This window comes from Trachypithecus francoisi, unplaced genomic scaffold (genome assembly GCF_009764315.1).
Source record: "Trachypithecus francoisi isolate TF-2019V2 unplaced genomic scaffold, Tfra_2.0 Lachesis_group11, whole genome shotgun sequence".
Classification (NCBI taxonomy): Eukaryota; Metazoa; Chordata; class Mammalia; order Primates; family Cercopithecidae; genus Trachypithecus; species Trachypithecus francoisi.
The window spans coordinates 95,211,960-95,228,019 of NW_022681456.1; the positions used below are offsets into that span (position 1 = coordinate 95,211,960).

At 34.0% G+C, this 16,060-nt stretch overlaps 1 protein-coding gene and 1 non-coding gene across 2 annotated transcripts in view; both read left to right on the forward strand.

Annotated features, from left to right (window-relative positions):
- SLC2A13 (solute carrier family 2 member 13) overlaps positions 1 to 16,060 on the forward strand; it is a 391,075-nt gene that overhangs the window by 325,031 nt on the left and 49,984 nt on the right. The gene's annotated exons all lie outside the window — the stretch shown is intronic.
- On the forward strand, positions 3,941 to 4,077 carry LOC117091235. Its single transcript, XR_004440343.1, has one exon. It is a non-coding gene; the product is annotated as a small nucleolar RNA SNORA22 (small nucleolar RNA).

Sequence of the window (16,060 nt, forward strand, 5' to 3'; positions counted from 1 at the left end):
GGAAGAATCCCCCAAGCTCTGAGAATAGTCTCCAGATGGAAACCCTCCTGGATGGGCGGTCATCTGATCCCTGGTTGAATCTGGCTCATGCCACCCACCTGCTCCCATTATCCAACTTGTAAGAGCACTGCTAGAATAAACTGCTGGTGTTCAACATCAGTCGGTGTCTAAGTCTCATCTTTGATGTGAATCAGACCACATTGGAAGAAAAATTGCCACTGGGGAAGCCAGTTAACTATGACCATCCAAAACCCCTGAATAATGAATGATCCTTGTATAATTTATATGATAATTATATTTTTATATGATAGCAATCTGTGTTTGAATGTATTTTTGCTTCTAGATTATACATTCTAATTTCTATATTCTGCACTGTTTTTAAACTTTTGGTGTTTTATATACATCAAGCATTCAATCAATAATTATAAAAATATATAAGGGTTTAAAATTATCACAGTTATAAATGAGAGGATATGATGTTCCCGTCACTTCATTTTAGTTACATCTTTTGCATCCATACTTATTTCCAGGAAAGGAAACTTATAAAAGGAAAAAATTGAAGTAATGCAATTTACATTAACACAAAGCGTTAATGTTTACCTGTACTAATAAAAACACTAAAAAATAGTTTAAAAATAAAATTTAACCATGTGCTTCAGTATATTACCGCAAAAATATTGCTTGGAGCCATACTTTATGAAAAACACTTTTTAAAAATTTTTGGAAGAAGCCAGGTGAGTTGGCACATTCCTGTAGCCCAACTACCCGAGAGGCTAAGGCAGGAGGATCACTTGAGCCCAGGAGTTTAAAGCCAGCCTGGGTAACATAGCAGGACTCCATCTGTAATCATCATCATCATCATCATCATCATCCTGGCTAAAAATTATTAGAAGAAATATTCAGCATATTTCCTGAAAATATTCACTGATATGCCAGGGAAGCAGTTTATCTATGGTGATAGCATAAGACCAAATGTATTACAAAACTATATCAAATAGCAAAAACAGGCATTTTCCTTTGTACCTCTTTAAATTTTTTGAAAAGAGATACCACTTTTGTATTTAGAAAATGAAATTTATTTTATCATTAACAAAGCACATCATTATCTTAAGGTACTCATGTACAGGATATTTTTATCGGCTAGTCACATAGGGATAGGAAAAACTCCAGCTGTGCTCCTAAATTAATAACAATGTAGCTCAAAGTTAATTTTTACCAACATAAATTTTATAGAGAGAAGTATAGTATCTAATATAGAATATTGTAATCAATTTGACTTTTAAAATTCTACTTTTCTTCATGTTACTGCTTAAATAGAAGTCATTATGGTACATTATTCTCTTTAGTATCTGTGGCTGCATGTTATGTGTTTGGAAGTTTCATCTACCTGTAAATAATTTCAGAGATCACATGCCTCTAGGCTATTACTTTTTCAAGTTCAGAAACTTAGATTCCCTTGGATTTAGTGACTATGTTGCAGACTCTGATACTATTTATGTTGCACAGTCTACAAATCAAAAGACCAAAACACTTCTGAATAATTTATCTCCCTCCTCCATGTTAATTTATTGAATTTCTTAGTTGATATTTAATTGTAATAATAAATAGACACTTTTAAACAGTTTTATCCAAGTAGTGATATTCATAGTATATTTGACTACCTTTCATTTTTATTCAAAAGCTAATATTTCTAGTCAACCCATGTTCCTTTTACATTTTTAAAATTTTTCTTCATATTTCCTTTGAAAAGTAGACTGTGAGTTATTTCTCACTAAAGAAGATTAAATAAGACTAAGATTTTTATTATAAGGATAAAAGCCAAAGCTTGAATTCCATGTGTATGGTGAATGTAAGATAACAGTGGTGAACCTTGGTTCATCAAACATTGGAGCAATTAAGCATCAGAAGGTGTACAGTAGAGATGAAGTCTGGGGAGCTTGAAATTTATTAAAAAGGGGGTTGAGAAAGTAATGAGAACAAGAGAAAGGAAAATGTATGGCTGGCACCAATACAGGAAATATGAGTTTAGATCAGATTGTTAAAGAGCCTTATTTAGAGATTTTAATTTGTTTTTTATAAAAGGTACATTTTTATAGGTGTGGGAATCATATTGCCAGTGATTTTAGGTGAATGGCTTTATGTGATACCTGGACATGGACAGGATATTGTGTCACATAGTGAGTTAAATATTTTCAGTCTGTGAAGAAGAAAATCAGTTGGTTAGCATGATTTTAACACTTGGGCAGGAAACATTATCTAATTAGAAATTAATAATGTTCTTTTCATTCCATTTTTATGTAACCATCTTCTATTCTTGGCAAGTGTGATTTTGATTGATTGTATTATTGTTCAAACTATCTGCTGCCACTCCCAAGGGAAGGATTGTATTTCCCTGGCCCATTCAGTCTTATCCACATGAGTTGTTCTGGCCAAGGAAATTAGAGTGGAACCAATCCCTGTCATTTCTGAACCAAAGCTTTAAGGCATGGAGTTTTAAACAAGGATTTCCACGTCCTCTTTTCCTTCTTCAGTATAGTTGGCCATATCCTAAAATAGAAAGTGTTCCATTAGATTTGGTCACAGGGTGAAGAAAATGTGGAGCAGAAGCATAACTGACCTGAAGCAGACATGTGGTGTGAGCAATGCATTAACATTGGGGTTTGTAAATCCCACTGCAATCTGACCTCTTCTGTTACTCTGACATAATTGATTCTCTTCTGACTGATATAGCAAGATAAGCTGGATTCTACTGTGGAAGGGCACAAAATTTTTTTTTTAAGTTATAAAAGGAACTGTAAAGAAAACTATTAAACAAATATAGTACAGGGCAATGAAAGAAAGGGTAAAAAATTATGAAAGGGATTGCCAAATGTTGTGAGTTTGGGGAACACTGCCATAGGAAGTAGAGAGTTGTTAAGGTTTTTAAGTAGGGGCAATGTAAGTGGCTTTAGGTTTAAGAGATAAAATTCTGATATAGGAAGGAAGAAGAAATTGTAAAGAATTTTATAAAGAACAAGTAAAGAGCAGGGCATTTGGAAATATAGTAATATAAGGGATATAGAAGAATGGTGCTTGCATTTTTAAGTGTTGTTTTAAATATATATATATATATTTAAAAATTTAAGCAGAAGATTATGCATGCTGCTATGGTACAGAAAGAAGAGCAGCATTAGATATCCAAGTAATCTCAGGAAGTGTTTTGCTGGACAGCATATATGAAATAAAATTTGACCATTCAAATCAAAGAACCACTGCCTCTGTACACATCATTTGGCATCCAGGTCCTTCCTACTCGCTTGGTTTCAGTGCTAGTTTTATAACATAAACAAAATAGTTTTCCACTACATGTGATCTGGGTTTACAACTTGTACAGTTTGTACAATAGCAATCCATGTTTTAGTGTTGGAATGTGCATAGACATTCATGAACCAATCCCAATCACAATTCCTACAGTTTCAAAACAGTGCCAAAATGGCAACCTGAAAACTGTGATAACACGAAACTCTGTGCTCAGAATTTCTAAGAAAAATCCATCATAGAGCCCTTCACTCTGACTTGACCTGTCCTCTGTTAAGATGAATGCTGGATTATTTTATCTAGGAACTTTATTCTTAAATAGTTTCAATAATTAACCCACTTCATTTTCATTTCAGAGACACATGTTTCCTGAAACCCTCCAAAAATCACATTTTTTTTCTTTTTGTTGTCATTTATTTGGTAAATGAGTTATAGGGAAAGATTGGATTTAGAGCTGTTCTGCATGGACAAGCTCATAAATATTAATCTTAGGTTTAATTATTGGTAGATTGGATTATATAACAGAATTTAAACTGTTCACATTGGTATGGCATTTATACCTGGAAAGATAAAGAGTTTTTTCTGTGGTCATTTTATAGGATTGAAATTTGACATTGTGCTGCATGCTATTAAAAATGTATTATTGCACAGTGAACACCCAAGTGTGCTTTATAGTTCCGAATTTGGCTTTGACTCTGTGCTAGAGCAATGTCTGTTATTTTACTCTGCATTGAAAGGAGCATTTATCCTTTCAGATGTATTCAGAAAGCCAGCACATTTAATTGAAAGCATATTAAAAAGACTTAGACATTACTCCCTAAGATTTATAATCTAAGAGGTAGATTGTAATATTTACACAAACATACTTCAAAATTATTTTAAAGAAATGAATGTTCCTTTTACAAAGACATAGAGAAAGAAAAGTATTTACAGTGTATACTGCTTAGCGTCATGGACATTTGAGAGAAAAGGTAAATGAAAAATTTATTGTAGAATGTGCAAATTTGGAGTGAGTTTTAGAAATCAACCCTGGGCTTTTAGGAACATCAAATAATAGAAGGTTTGATAAAAAAAAAAAGTTTATAGTAAACTATGGGACAGAGTATTTCAGATACAAGATATGGACCGTAAATATTTAAAGATTATGTATTAACACCTTAATATATTTTAAAATAATGCTGAAGGTCTTATAACTGTGACTTTAACTTTCTGTGACATAAATGAGGAAAACAAATTCTCAAAATGATAAAAATACTTGTAAACCATGAATTTATTTTGTGACATTTTTAGGCCCGTAAAAATATATCATATATTCTTTATTATTCTTGATGAAAATTTCATTTAAGGCTTAAAAATGAGACCGCCTGTGTGATGCATGAATACCCATTTACTAAACCATTTCAACCATCAAAACTTCTAAAGCCTCAGAGATAGGAACCTGCTTGATTATATAACTATACTGTTTTCCCTTCTGTGGGGTGCAAGCGGTTGTCTGAAAATTGTGATTGACAGTGGAAAATCATCTTTGGTTTAACATTGAGTTTTTGGGAAATACTTGATTATGCAGACCTATGTTGTTTTTTAATTAATTGGCTTAGGAAACAGGCAGTCAGAATTCTGCTCAGGAGAATCAGGGAAGGAAAGGGCCAGATCAGAGTTAAGTCAGTATTTACATTTCAATTTTTATACTTAAAACAATATTTTATGTAGAAACTTTTCTACATCTGTGCTTTCAAACTGTAGTTGTTATTGGTATATGAAACATCTACATTTATTCTGCCTACTTAATTGTTTAACAAACTTTAAGAATGTTCTGTATAACCTAAGACAGAATGCGAAACCGTGGTATTTATAAAAACTTGGGTGACATCAGCTAGGACAGTTAGACACACTTGAAACAGAATTTCAAAGGTGATTACAAAGCAGAGATACATGCTGACCTTGGGCTATGTCACATAAGCTACTTATATAATTAGAACTTATAAACTTATGTAATTAGCTACTTATAAAGTTAGAGTTAAACAAAGAAAGTAATTGCTCAGAGCATCATCTTCCCTGCTAACTCAGATACTATTTTAAGTTCTTCATTGATTCGTAAGAGATCCTATCTGATATCTTGGTAGCAGTGGACATTTTTGCAAGTAATTCTCGATTATTATTACTTTGCTTCTTTAAATAGAAATTAAGAAGGTACAGATAAATATTTGATGTCTTCTCCCCCTCCCCCCAACTCATTTTTTTCCTGTGACTTCACAGAAAGTTTCAAAAATCAGCTCCTCAGTGTTAGGTGTACATGACTTGGGGAATCAGATGATTTTTAGGAGCTCTGTGCATATTTGATAGCTTTTTCAAGACAGTGAAACCAGGAAACATATTTTGTGCCACGGCAATTAAGCCTAAGAAATTGTATGTGATTGTTTCTGTCTGTCCAGATCCAGGAGGGAGGCAGACTCTGGGAAGCCACAACACATTAGGCATAACTGAGAGGAGGGATCACACACCTGGGGATGTCACTTGAGTCAGAGGAGTGGCTCAAGGGGGCTGTCTGGCAGTGCAAGAATGCAGGAGGTTGATTAGGAAACATTTGTAGAAGTTAAAGAGCTGGAAAGTGTTACCATAAAGAGATACTACTTGAAAGGACAAAGCAGAGGAGAAACTGACAAAATAGAATGAAGAAAAACAGGGCAGGCCTAGACAAGCCCAAAGAATGTGTATCCTGGAAGTCAGTTCAGGAAACAAGAACACATAGCCTTCTCTGTAGTGAGTATTCTCATTTGTGGATCTGTCTTTGCTGGGCAAGGAACTGTCTTTGAAATAAGCAGAATTGCCCCAGGTACACTGACAAAATCCTGATAAGGCTGATAGCTTTGAGTTTTTCTCATGGATTGTTTGGTATCTACATACTTTGGCTATAGATATTTTAAAATATATATAAAGTATGTAAAAACTAAGATGACTACTAACTGAAATAGTAGTTAAATTTTATGATCTACTGTGTACAACTAACTTTTTTGTGAATATAGATGAAGGGTTCTGTATCTGTTTCACTAAACCCCTTAGCCGTCATAAGTTGTCTTTCTCAGCTGGCCTTTATGAAAGTTTGATGTTTTGTGATGCAGAAGTTTCATTTCAGGCAAGAAAATGTCTCTGCACTAAATAAGGAGTTGATACAATGTAAGTTACTAAGAGCTCAAATCTGTGGAGCAGATGACCCACAGCTAGAAGCCAGCACACCTCATCCTAAATGGAAACAGTAATGGAACTGATCATGCTGTGGATTTGCCTGTGACTTGTAACAGCAGTGTAACCTTGTCTAATGACCTCCTGCATCCCATCCTAGCACACACACATGGACCACCCCAAAATGAGCAACCTGGAACTGGTTATGAGCTAGTCTGAGTCTTTCAAAAGAGACTTTCTAATGAATTTGTTGAGTACTCCTGTGAGAGATGTTCAAAGAGATTAGTACACTTTTTCCCAATACTATTCACTCTTCTTTTATCTTCCAACTTAAAAGTTGAATGAGATGTTCTCTGTGTGCTGCTGTTACGAAAAAAGAAGGATACAGTCACTCACCACCTACCTATTTTTTTTTTTTTTTTCCTTGAAGGCATTTGTGGTTCTTGGTATCCTGAAAGTGGGAATGATTCAACCCACAATAGGATAATACATTTGCCCAAGATAAAAGGAAATAATGAAGCATACCCAGTGTATAGGATGTAAAAAGCTAAAAATATCTGTTTTTCTAGGCATTTTTATTAAAGACTTTCAAACTCTTAAAATCTTTCAATTGTTTAGGATTCTTCTGAATTCAGTAGAGCATTGCTTTTCACCAGCTTATCGCCAAGAACTAAGGATGAAGGAGAGCTTCTTGCAGCATAACCAAAGGAGACCCATGAAAGGACAGGCTTATTTGTTGGTTTTTCATCCTAGTGTTTTATTTTAAAAAATTAAGTGAATTTTCCTTTATACCCTAAAATACACTCATGTCCAGCTTACTAATGTAATTCGTGTATTACTTATCCTTGATTTTTCTAGGCAACCCAACCTACAGCCTTTCATCTCATCTCATCCTTCACCCCATCAGTGAGAAAAGAACATTTTTGCTTGTAGAAGGAATGTGCTATTTTTTTCTGTAGCACATCAGTACATGTGCTAATTTGAGAATCATAACAAGCGTAGATCCAACCCAGAAACAAACCCCAAGTTCACAAAACTTAAAAAGGAATAGGCAAACTCTCGTTGAAACTGTTTCAGACCTCAGCTCACTATCAACCCAGGACATATTATGGGCCTCATCAATTTAAATGTTACCGTTAGGATTTGGTGGACACTGTTTAAGTCTAGAGAATAGCTAATTGAATAAGACTTGAATACCTAATTGAATTTCTTGAACAAAATGTATATTCAGAACAGAAAATATTTCAGAAATCTATGACTTCATAATGCCACTGGCTCTGAAACATTAACACACTACTTTTCCAGTTCTATCTGGTTATATTTATTTGACAATTGGATCTCTTTTATAGAATATTGTACTGTGCTATAACTTAACAACTAAAACAACATTTATTTGTTTTTTTCCAGACTGGGAATGTCGGAATTATGTCATTGTAGCCAGCATATACTAAGATACTTTTCAGCTGTTGCTTCAAATGCTCTATTTTTCCCTACATGCCCTTTAGTAGAACTGCTTTCCAGTGCTTTTTCTATAAGCAATAATTTTGCATTATGGTTATTTTTATCCCTGTTCGTGTCCTCCTGCCTCTTCGTGTCCCCCAAACCAGAAACTTCTCAAGGGCAAAGTTGGGATAATGTTGTTCTCGCTGCCAGGCATTATGCCTGGATGCATAGAAATCTCTCAGTGCATGTGAATATTAGTGAAAGGATAGTAATAGGTGAAAAGAAAGACTGCTACAGCCTACCAGTCCCGTAGCTGTTTTGACAAAGAACCTGTTCATTTTATTCTTCCAGATGATTTTATATCATGTGGAGAAGATCAGTCTGTTTGAAAAAATTGGAGTAGAAATGACAGTAGTTAGCAATAAAGGCCAGACCATCACCATATCCAATACAGCTCGCAATATTCTCTGCTTTATTCTATTTTCTCTTTTTCTATTTTTGACTCATATTTGGGCATATGGGATTCAGGAAGTTTCTTTCAGAAAGTCTAAAATCAATGGGCAGCTTAGCTTTGGTATAACATAAAGAGAACACTTCCTGAAATCCAACGACTTTGATTTGTGTCTGGACTCAGTAACTGACCAGAAGATGGCCTTGGGTCATTTATTTTACTTGTCTAATCCTTAATTTGTGGATCTTTAAAATAGAAAAAAGTAATAACACTAGATCTTGCTTACATCCAAGATCACTGAGAAAGTCAAATGAAAAAAAAAATGTGAGAAGAATTTGTAAACTTGATTTAATTTTTTAGAGACAAAATTAAAAATCTCACCTCCACAATCTATCATATCTTTCTGCTTTACCTAAGTGGATAAAGTGATTGATAATGCATATCTAATTGGCAAATGTGAAATTTAAAATTTCTTTCTTAGTAGTGTTGAGCTAGGCCTTGAAAGATAGATAGGATTTGTACATGCAGGGATAGCAGACATAATTGTATGAGATAACCAAATTTAGTAGCTGACAGCAATTTGTGTTTTTCCTCTCTTTAAAATGTTTTTTTTTTTTTCGTTCTTAAGTATGCGAGTATTTTACCATAAAAGAGGACTTCTTTTTTTTCCTACCAAAGCATTCTTCAGTTTTAAGAACTTTTATCTGTTAACTTTTGTTAAATTGTATATAGTTATAACAGTGTTTAGCATTATCAGAATTTTGATTTAATTTTAATGAGCCAGTGTGTTATTTGATACAATATAGATCAGCTAAAGCCTTCTTGTGTTGTTCTTAAAGGAGTAGATGTTTTCTCTTTACTTTCTATTTCAAAAAAGTTTAGGCTAGTTTTTGAAAACAGTACAAAGAGGAAATTATGAATACATAATTCATTAAGTGTCTTTCATAAGCTTATTCCTCCTAAGCTATTACACTTGCTGTCTACATCTATAGCTCATTTCCTAGGGAGGTAAAGCAATGACATTAAAATTCCAGCAGTACAATCTACATCAGAATGGTTGATTAATGTTTTGAAGTACTGTCCCCAGACCTCACATTTTAAATTAATTTAATTCTTAATTATCACAAAGAAAGAAAAGAGTATGGGCAAAAGTGAAGAGAATACTCAGAGCAGTTTTCCTCCTCTTGAAAGATATGATTATAGCTTTACAGAATTTGGCAATATGATATAGATGAAGTAATATAGGCAATCACTCATACTGGAAATTGTCCAAGATTGAAACTTTCGAAATGTGGAGTTATCCAAGATGTGACTGTGTAGATTTCAGACAGTTTCCAAGAATGACATTCTTCAGCATAAAATGGAAACTCCAATTTTAAAATGCCTGTGTAGGGGTTCTGTTTAGTTAATATTCCCAATTACATCTTTTTAATTACTATTTTAAATTTTAAATCAAGTGGAAATTACATTGAGATTTGTAGATGGTAGTGGCTGCAGCAGTGTTTTAAGTCTTCCTGAAGCTTCTTCAACCCCCACTACTCCAATAAAAACAGACAGTTGGCAAGAAATGGGCCTTATTTGAATCTTGATTCAAATGAACTGAAAAAAAAAAATCATTTAAAGACAACCAGGGAAGTGTGAACAGTGATTGGCTGTTTGATGTTCTTAAGAAATGATTGTTAATTTTTCAGGTGCAGTAATCATACTGTTATATATTTTTTAAGTCTTTGCAGAGATACATACTGAAAGAGTAACAGATGAAATATGGTATCTGAAATTTGTTTCAAAGTAACCCAAGAGAGGTGGAGTAAGTGGCAATTTAGATGAAATGTGATTGGCCATATGTGTATAGTTGTTGAAAGTGTGTTATGGGTACATCCAGTTAATTATACTATTCTCTCTACTTTTGAATATATTTGAAAATATTTGTAATAAAATAAAATTTTGATGTATGTCAAAATAAATGCTGACCTAGATTTAAAAAAAAAAAAGTATTTTTAAGATAGCTAAGAAGCAAATAGAATAGATAAAATAGAATGCAAAAAAAAAATCTAATTAATCCAATAAAGGAAGTTTTAAAGGGAGGTCAAAAGTAATACTATAGGCCAGGCACAGTGGGTCATGCCTGTAATCTCAACACATTGGGAGGCCAAGGTAGGCGGATCACTTGAGGCCAGGAGTTTGAGACCAGCCTGACCAACATGGTGAAATCCCATGTCTACTAAAAAAAAAAAAAATTAGCTGGGCATGATGGCAGGCACCTGTAGTATCTGCTACTTGGGAGGCTGAGACCGGAGAATTACTTGCACCCAGGATGCAGAGGTTGCAAGGAGATCACACCATTGCACTCCAGCCTGGGTGACAGAGTGAGACTCCCTCTTGGGGGGAAAAAAAAAAAAAACCTACAAACTAAATATTTGTCCCCCCACCCCCTAAAGTCATATGTTGAAATTAGAACCCACCGGGCGCCATGGCTCACGCCCGTAATCCCAACACTTTGGGAGGCTGAGGCAGTTGGATCACTTGAGGCCAGGAGTTCGAGACCAGCGTGGCCAACATGGCGAATCCCTGTCTCTACTAAAAATATACAAATTAACCAGGCGTAGCAGTGGGCGCCTGTAATCCTACCTTTGGGAGGCTGAGGCAGGAGAATCGCTTGAATCTCGTAGGCAGAGGTTGCTGTGAGCTGAGATTGCAGCACTGCACTCCAGCCTAAGCAACAGAGCAAGCATCCCTCAGAAAGAGAGAGAGAGAGGGAGCGAGAGAAGGAGAAAGAAAGAGAGAGAGAGAGAGAGAGAGAGAGAGGGAGGGAGGGAGAGAGAGAGAGAGAGAGAGAGAAAGAAAGAAAGAAAGAAAGAAGAAAGAAAGAAAGAAAGAAAGAAGAAAAGAAAGGAAGGAAGGAGGGAAGGAAGGAAGGAAGGAAGGAAAAAAGAAATTAGTCCCAATTTTGGAGGTGGGGCCTTTGGGAGGTGATTAGGTCATGAGGGTGGAGCCATCATAAATGGGATAAATATCTTTATCAAAAGGACCCCAGATAGATTCCCTCTTCCCTTCCACCATGTGAGGGCACAGATAAAAGATGGCTATGAACCAGGAAGCAGGCCCTCACCAGACACCAAATCTTCTTGTGCCTTGATCTTGGACTTCCCAGCCTCCAAAACCCTGGGAAATGTCTTTGTGTAAAAGCCACCCAGTCTGTGGTATTCTGTTATAGCAGCTTAAACAGACTAAGACAAGTAACAACAGTGAGATGAGATAACTATAAAAGAAACAAATTAGAGATTTAAACCAACTTTATTGGTAAACTATGTTAAAATAAATTGTTTAGAAACTCCAATAAAAGACAAAGTTGTCCAACTGGACATGAAAACAAATGCAGCTGTCTGCTGTCTAGAAAAATGGGGATGGAAACAGACATACTATATTAACACTAATCATATAAAGCTGGAGTGGTTTTGTTAATATTTGACAAAGACTCCAGATTAAGGAATATTATCAGAGATTAAGAAGGATGGTTTATAATAAAGTGGCCAATTCATCAAGACATAAAATTCTTAAATGTATATTCCTCTAATAATAGATCTTCTTAGAAATCAGTAAAAAAGTTTTCACAAAAATTACTAACTAGTTGGATATTAAGCAATACATTTCTAAATAACCCATGCTGTAAAAAACAGCATCACATGGTAATTAGAAAATATTATTTTGAAGTCAATGAAAATGAAATTATAACATATTGAGAACATCAGGGGGCAGCTAAAGCAATACTTAACAGCAAACTTATACATTAAAATAAGTATATTAGAAAATTTTAAGAGGTTTAAAATCAATTAACTAAGCTTACAATTATGAAGCTAAAAAATGAAGAGCAACTAAAACCCAAAGTAATTAGAAGGAAAGAAATAATGGTAGTAGAAAATCAATAAAATAGAAAATGTAAAAGCAATAGATGAAGTAAATGAAATCAAAAGGTGATTTCTTGAAGATATCAATAAAGTAGATAAGTCATAGCTGGACTCATTTAGGAATAAAAGGAGACCCAACTTTCTATTATTATAATTAAAAGAGAGCACTTCAAATAAATGGACAAAATTCCTGTTTACACATATTTCCAAAACAAATAGGAAAACTAAATCATCTATTTAAAAAATAAAATTTGTATTAAAAATCTCCCCACAAAGAAAACGGCATTGGTGAATTACACCAAATATTTAAAGAAGAAATAATGGCAATCCTATATAAACTCTTTCAAGAAAAGAGCAGAGTGGGGGAAATTTCCCAACTCATTTTACAAGGTTGGTTTTATCTTCATTACCAAATCTACCCAGAAACTACAAGAAAGAAAAACTATAGATGAACATCACAGTATCTCCCTTGTATACAGACAGAAAAGTTCTCAAACTGAATCCAGCAATATAAAGGAATGTGTGGTTGATTTAATATCTGTATTCAATTGGTGTAATTCATTATATTAATAGAAGAAAAGAGAAAAATAATAAGACTATCTTAATACATACAGAAAATAAATTGATGGAATTCCAAATCCATTCATGAAAAAAAAAACTCTCAGAAGGCTTGTAATGAAAGGAAACTTCCTCGACCTGATACACAACATCTCTTAAAAACCTACAGCTTATATTATACTTAAGAGCAAAATACTATTTTCCCTCTAAAATCGAAAACCAGGTGAGAATGTCTACTCTTAACACTTCTACATGACATTTTCCTGGAGGTCCTAGCCAGTGTAATAAGGCAAGAAAAGGCATATAGTTTGAAAAGAAAGATATACTCTATTTTCAGATGGCATTATTTTTATAAAATATGAGAATAAATGAATGTAGCAAGGTCTCAAAAAAGGTTAATGTAGACAAATATATTTTACTTCTATTACTAACAATTGGCAAATGAAATATTTTAAAGGCTAATTATATCATCAAAACATGAAATTCTTAAAGATAAATTTAGCAAGAAATAACAGGATCACTACACTGAACACTAAAAAATGTTACTGAGCGAAATTAAAGAAGATCTAACTGAAGAGATCACACTCATGGATAAGAAGACTCAATATGTTAAGATGTCAGTTCCTTTTAAATTAATCTATAGATCAACTCAATTCTAATCATAATCCCTATAAACAATTCTGTAAAAAATGACAAGCTGGTTCTGAAATTTATATAGAAATGCAAAAGAACTGGAGTGGCCAAAACATTCCTGAAAAAGAAAGACATTCCCTATCTGATTTCAAGACTTACTATAAAGTTACAGTAATCCAGACAATGTGATGTTGGTAAAATAGACATAAACAACAAGGGATCAGAAGACAGTCGAGAAATAGATCCATATATGCATGGCCAATTGATTTTCCATAAAAAGACCAAATTAATCCAATGGGGAAAGAATAGTCTTTTCAACAAATGGTCCTAATGCAGTTGGCTGTCTACACTGTGGGAGAAGGTAGAGGGAATGCACCTCAGTTCTTAACACCCTAAACAAACAAACAAACAAAACTCAATATACATCATAGACCTAATAGTAAAAGCTAAAATCATAAAACATTTATAAGGAAACAGGAGGAAATCTTTGTGACATCAGGGTAAGCAAGTAGACAGGACACAAAAAGCACACACAACAAAATAAAAAATTGATATATTGGAGTTTATTAAAATTAAAATGATCTACTCTTTGAAAGACATTGTTAAGAGAATACAAAGCCCAAGCCACAGACCAGAAGTATTATTTGCAATAAGTATATCTAACAAAGGACTTATGAATAAAGAATTCTTACAACTTAAAAATAAGACAAAAAAAGCAACCTTTCAAAAAGGCCAAAAGATTTGAACAGACAAGTCACAAAAGACTATAAAAAGATGGCAAATAAGCACATAGACATAATGTTCAACATTATTAATCATTAGAGAAATGCAAAAAAAATTATATTGACATGCTACAGCACACCAGCTAAAATGAAAAAGACGAAATATTAAGTGTTGGCGAGGTTGTGAAGCATCATGTTAATGGGAATGTAAATTGGTACAAACACTTCAGAAGTTAGTTTGGAGGTTTCTTCTGAAGTTAATCATATCCTTCCCATACAACCCAGTAATTCAACTATGACACATTTAGTCAGGTGAAATAAAGTGTGTCCAGCAAATATTTGTACACAATCGTTTATAGCAGCCTTATTCATAATGGACAAAATTGGAAATTACCTAGATGTTACTTCAACAGGTGAGTGGATACACAAATTATGATACACCCATATCATTAAATACCACCCAGACAGATGGAATGAATTACTGATATGTCCAATAACCTGGTATGATTTCAGAAACATTGTGTTGGGCAAAAAAGCCAGATACAAAACAATGTATACTGTACAAGTATTTATATAAAATTCTAGAAAAGCAAAACCAATCTCTGTTGACCAGAAATAGCTCAGTTATTGACTAGAGTTGGGCATGAAGGAACTTTTTGATGTTATGGAAATGTTTACTCTCTTGTCTGTGGTAGTGGTTACATGGATTTACACATTGTCAAAACTCATCGGCTTACACATAAAATGGGTACACTTTATATTTCATATATTATACATGAATGAGTAATTAAAGTACTGGATTTCTTGGCTTCCAAGAATTATAGCATACAAAATTATATATTCCTAGCTATTTTCAAAGGACAGACTAGTTCTACTTTAAGCAAACAGCATTTGATGACACTTTTTATCACAGACAAGATTCTTCTGGTACAAGTATTAAAAGTTGGCTTAGGCAACTTTTATAGCTAGACTCACCTGGGGGAGAAGAAGACCCAACTCTCCATTATTATAATTAAAAGAGCGCACTTAGAAGAAATGGACAAAATTCCTGATGACACAAATTTCCAAAACACAAAAAGAAATAGAAAAACTAAATCATCTATCAATTTTAATCATCAAATTTATTTGCTTGTAGCTTACCTTCAGGTTTTATAGTACCTTTTAAAGCAAATGAGTACCCAGGCTGATATTTATCAAGTCTTGTAGCCACCCTTTGTCTTTCAATTAATGTTTTTATTTTGAAATAATTATATATTTACATGCAGTTTTAAGAAATAATGTAGAGATCCCATGTACTCCTTACCCAGTTCCCCTGAATAACACCTTGCATAATTATAGTATAGTTTCACCCAGAAGATTGACATTGATTCAATCCACTGATTGTGTTCAGACTTTGTTTTACTTATGCATGTGTGTGTATTTTATACAGTTTTATCATATGTAGGCTTGTGTGTCCACCAGTACAGTCAAGATATCATTCTATCACCACAAGGATCCCTGGTGGTGGTCTTTTATAAGCACACTCTACTCCCCACATCCTCCATGGCCCTGTCCTTAACTCCTCATGACCACTATTTAGGTTGGTGCAAATGTTTTCGAGGTTTTTGCATTACTTTCAGTGGCAAAAGCTGTACTTACTTTTGCACCAACCTAATGTGCTTTTTTCATTTCTGGAATGTTGTCATCTCAAGAACGTTTAATAAATAGGATTGTACACACTAATCTTTGGGGACTGGCTTTTTTCTCAGCATAATTCTCTGGAGATTCATGTTGTCTGTGTCAGTAGGTCATACCTTCTTATTGCTGAGTAATATTGTAGAGTATGAATATATCGGTTTTCTTAACAATTCACCCTTTCAAAGACATATGGG